Here is a 5875-nt window from a genome sequence, read left to right as displayed (position 1 = left end):
CTGATTCTCCGTGGAGGAATTAAAAGTGGGCTATTTCTCTGAGTATTCCTTATCTGATACAATCTTGTTTGCCTGAAACTCACTTAGAATAACGCGTTTGTATCGCATAAACTTTTTTAGCGGAATAATTACTTCGTATAAAATGTACTTGGCATAAGAGTAATTTTACATAATTCTCGTTTCGCATAATTTCGCATAATGAGCACGTGGCTCTATTTTTGTTACAAGAAAAACTCACACGGAAACGAATTGCGAACAGAAAAGTAGGTTAGGTTAGAGCTGTGGCCTTACAAAAAAACGAGCTGGTATACCAGCAAAGTAGATTAGGTTTGAACTGCGACCCCATACAGAACTTATATCCTTACTCACACCACGCAAAGTGTTAGGCCAAACATTATTATGCGATATGAGTTTCATACGTTCGAGGTTGTGCCATATGACTTTCGGTGATATAATACATAATAATGCCAAGCGATACTACGCGATACGAGATTATGTCAAAAAATATTATGCCAAAAAAGGTAGGGTAGGGGGTAGGGGGGGTGTGGTAGGACCTTGTGCAAGGTCCGCCCGGAGTGCTACTACCATCTTGCTCGCTAATCCTGCCGTGAAGCAGCAGAGCTTGCACTGTTGTGTTTCGGCGTGGTCGAGAGTAAGACAGCCGGTGAAATTACTGGCACTTGCGGTATCCCATCTTAGGCCTCTAGGTTGGCAACGCATCTGGTGTTGCAGATGTTTATGGGCGGTGGTGATCTCTTACCATCAGGAGACCCACTTGCTCGTGCCAGTGGAATAAAAAAAAGAACCCACTCCAGTGCATAATTTTAATACTTGCTTATTTATGCTAAATTTGAAGTCTCTAGTTTCATTGGTTTAGGCTGTATGTTGTCTATCTCTGTCACTCACTCATGATACTAGAAGGTTTTGATAATTTAAGGTAGGTAATGAATACCAAGAGGGTTTATTATTTGAACACATATTTAAATTCATCAAAAACACAGGAAAATTGATCAACTATATTTGAAACATGTAAAAAAACCGGCCGGACACGCCCGAAATAGGGTTCCGCAGCCATTACGAAAAAATTAAGTAATATTTTTCTAAGAATTTCGTATTTTGTGCGGAATATTCCAAGTTTAGGTATTTTTATACCTTAGGCTGCTATTTACTCTAAACTACTAATAATTGTCAATAAAACTTAACCGTTATAGTTTTCCTTGTAAGTTTGATATACTTACAACCATCCTAAATTTAGAGGGGGGGGGGGCGCTCGATTTTAATGAAAATTTGCACTTTAAAATTGAATATTATGCAAACAAATTACTGAATCGAAAAATCGTTTTAGCAACCCCCTAATGGTTTTAAAAGACCTATCTAACGATACCCCCCACTACAAGATTGGATGAGAAAAAAAAACACCCCACTTTACGTCTATGGGAGGTACTCTGATTTTTTTTTTATAATATATATTATTCGTGCAAAATTACAGCTTTCTAGCATTGATAGTCTCTGAGCAAAGCCGCGGACGGACATACAGACAGACATGGCGAAACTATAACGGTTCCGCTTTTGCCATTTTGGCTACGGAACCCTAAAAAGAGACATTAGTTATTTTGACATAGTACGGGTCCCCAAGAGCTGTCCCTGTGGGTTAGGGTTACCGTACAAAAATGTAAAAATAATGTAAAAACCTGATTTCCTCCAAAAAAATTCGAGAATTTATCGCAAGTTCAACTTCTTTTTTTAAAGTAATATGTGGAAATGTGTTCAAAATAAATGAATTATTATATTATTACATATTACAATATTTCAATGTCGAAAATTAAAATATTGATTGTATCAAAATATCGAAAGTTGTTATAGTTATGGTTAAAATGTTGAAGATTGAAATGTCGAGTGATTAAAATATCGAATGATCAAAAATATCGATAACCATTATATCTAAGTTATAAATGTCAACATATTGGAATATCGAATATTATAATATCGTACGTAAACATCTGTTTTATATATTGCTCCTTTATCTTAATTACATTCATTTTGCATAATCTAGTCATTTTTATAAATTATTTTCTTTTGTACCGTTTTTATAAAATATGTAAAACGTAAGTACATACCTACTTCTATCGTATTGGAAATTCTAAAACCTCTTGAAATACGGTAACCCTACGGTCAGCTCGTAATGTAAATGTGAGTGAAGCTACGACTTCACCTAGACCTCTGGGGTTGGACAGTTTAGGGCCAGGGCACTTCATCATCATCATCATCCCAGCCTATATACGTCCCACTGCTGGGCACAGGCCTCCTCTCAGAACAAGAGGGCTTGGCAGGGCACTTAGGACCCTGGCTAATGCCGGCACTAATTAGTCTACGGTCTGCTGATATCTCAACATAGTGACAGAATGGGACTAGTTTGAGGAGAAAAAATATACTGAGCGGCCAAAAATCTAATTAGGTAATTTTGTATGTAGAGTGGGCCAAATATAGTGTGGCGCTGAGTGCACATACAATTTTTTAGGGCCCCGCATTTGAATTGTGGCAAATAGAACCCTATTATACTGTCTGTCTGACTGAGTGGAGCTACAGTGGTTGAAAATGTAAAAAAATATCATACTGTATTCATTATAAAAAACTCACGAGACCTAGTGTTTCCAGAGTAGTTCCTTGCTTTTTTAACCCGCGACGCAAAAAGAGGGGTGTTATAAGTTTGACGTCAATGTCTGTCTGTCTGTGGCATCTTAGCTCTCAAACGGAGGGACTGATTTCTATGTGGGTTTTTTAAGTGAAAGCGAGTTTTCTTGCGGTGGTTCTTAGCTTTGTTTGATAAAATAATAATAATAATAAATCCATTTATTTCGGCAACTTGGCCCATATAGTTAATACCTTACAGACTGACATACAAAATACTCAATAACATTTAAAACTAGTTAGGTGACATAACGGCGTGACCCCGTTGAGTCACCGTCACCGACGTCAACTGCGGCATGGTGCCCCGGAACCCGAACACGACGTCTTTCGGCCAGAAGGCAGCACTCGCGATGGTCCCCATCAGCAGCCGCGGCACGCGCACCACAAACGAGCTGAAGTGAACGTAGTGACGCGACTGCAGCAGAGCTGTAATGAGAGAGAGAGAGAGAGAGAGAGAGAGAGAGAGAGAGAGAGAAAAACATTTATTTACACATATTCGATACACAAAAATACATTAGATGGAGAAAAAAAAACATCGAATAGTATAAAGTGGACCCCACTCAGCATAATGTTACGGCAAGCCGCAACACCTAATGGAACACCTTCAGCGTGTATCCGCTGTTCCGGCGCAAAAAATCAAGAGATAAAAATCGGTTCAGCAAAAATCAAGTTTTATTAAGGTTATTATAAGGAAAAGTGCTATTCTAGTTACACTCTGTTATTTCACTGTAATTTATTCGCAGTACAAATGGCGCTTATAAACGCTAAGGAAAGGAAATAATAAATTGTATCGCTTATCTGCTGCATACTGCATACCACGCCATTTCCACGAGTTACTCGCCGAGGACGAATCTTAACTGGGTTAAAAATAGTACGGTTTTTTCCATTACAATTCTAACATTGTTAGAGCTCACTCATTTAATATGAGCACATAGCATTCTCAGATACTGCGCGCAGTCGAATAACTATTTGTCGTAATGTGGTTATTATATGTGTATATCGATTGCTTTTCCAAAAGCCTTTTTTCTTTGCAGTTACTTAATTTTTTTTCGCCTTTTTTCCCAAACGCGATTTTTAATTATTCGTCTTTTTATGTAGTGATTTTTGATTAAAACGTTTTATAATGTTCGCGTTTGTTTTAATTGTATTTTTTACCAGTAGATTTTCTTAACTATCACAAACATGAAAGTCTTTGTTTAGGTAGGTAAACTAGAATTTTATACCTTGATATTTATTATTAGCGTTGTTGGAAATAGAAAGCTATATATTTGCGACTGTTAAATAAATCTGCCGGTAAATTATGCGGAGAAAATAAACCCGAATATTATAAAATGCTTTACGAAAAATTGCTAAGTATTTGAATTAAAAACGAATAATTAAACTTGCTATCGTGAAAAACCGCTATGTGAAGATTCGTTTTAAGAACCAATACTTCTGTGAAAATAAAACCTTCAAAAAACCGTAATACATACGTATAGCGCTTTGTTAAAGACTTATCTATACGGGTATTTAACTGACATAGCCACATGGGTACCTCACACTCTTATTTCACGTTAAATTTTTGACCCTTTCACCTATTATTTATTATGTCCAGGATCAATGTGTTTCAGTAATGTTTTAGCAAAGCAGAAAATGCGTATTAACATCTCCTGTAACAAGTGGTTTGTGTCTTAACTCTGTAATTGACTATCATAAATCAATTTGCTCAATATAAGGAGTCACTCACCATCATCTCGACAAGTAACAAGTGGTCGGTAAGTTTCCGGACTATATAATAGCTGGTCCAGAGACGACCGTGAGAGTTCACTGCCTGGAAATATAGTGAACTAGCTGTTACCCGTGACTGCGTTTGCGTAGGAGCGAATTTTTCATAAAGCTGAATTTGAATTTTATGAAGTTCTCCGACCGGCTATCCGGTTACACTCAGCACTGCTGCTGCTTTTGAATATAAGTAAAAAAAAAGTACTGGCCTGAGACTTGCTGCATAGGTAGGGAAACAGGGCAAGGGCAGGGTATTAGGTAGACTCAGAGCATCCAGCAGGGCTTTTGTTCGAAGAACATGCTAGTTTAAGTAACAATGGGCGGGCCACATCGCTCGAAGAACAGATAACCGTTGAGTTAGAAAGGTTCTCGTGTAGCGACCACGAAACGGAAAGCGAGTAGTTGGGAGGCCTCCTACTTGGGGGACTGGCTGACTGATAAGTTAGTAAAAAGTAAAGATGTTCTGTGAATGCAAGAACTACGTTTCGCCGTGCGCACAAATGAATCCAAATTTTGCCAAAAAAACTAATTTTAGTAAGTGCACGCGTACAAAGCAAGGCGTTTTTATTTGGTCTATGGCATATGGCATAGAAGTCAGAAAGACTTACGAGTTACTTATATATTTGTAAATTGACTGAATTGTTTATCAATTGACATGGAGAGAAGTCGTTGCAAATACATTCGATTGCTGTAAAAGCTGATTTTTAAATGTATGTTCCTAACAAAATTAAGAACGATTAGGTAAGTTTATGACTTGATGGTAATTGAATTGAAAATTGAAGATCGATGCAAACACTAAACTCTATGTACAAATCTTTATCGGTGAACTCTCTCAGTTACTGTCTCGGGTAGCAAAAGGTGTTCATTATTGAACTGCAAGATATTTTGTCGATGGTGCAAATAAATATATTAATTCGTCTTTAACTTTGTATGTAGAGTCGAGCAAATTTTATGTCGCCGAGTATATTAATTGTAACTGCGGTAGCCCTATTAAATCTTGGCGTAATTTGTTTAGGTTTTTGTCTAAATACGATTAAAATCAATTGTTGCCATACGTGCTTCCGGTTTGTATCTAAGTTTCACTGTGGACTACATTTTCCGCTGGCTTTCTTGGTATGACAGTATCTTTTAATGTTTTTATGTTTAGTTTTAAATGTTTTCCACCGAAAACTAGCGTTGTGGCTTGCCGCAACTCTATGTTTTTCCTTCGTACATAGTTTATTTTACCTTGTCGATTGAATATGTGTAAATAAATGCTCTCTCTCTCTCTCTCTCTCTCTCTCTCTCTCTCTCTCAGAAATAAAACATAACTACTTAAAATAGATGGGTTTGAAATAGCGACAAGTTATGAGAATATCATGCCTTCGTCTAAATTATATTTCTACGGAGGGAGTGTTACGTAGTACCTATCTTATAATAGTAGTGA

This window comes from Choristoneura fumiferana, chromosome 8 (genome assembly GCF_025370935.1).
Source record: "Choristoneura fumiferana chromosome 8, NRCan_CFum_1, whole genome shotgun sequence".
Taxonomy (NCBI): Eukaryota; Metazoa; Arthropoda; class Insecta; order Lepidoptera; family Tortricidae; genus Choristoneura; species Choristoneura fumiferana.
The sequence above is the reverse complement of the archived record's forward strand: the minus strand, read 5'-3'. Positions refer to the sequence as shown.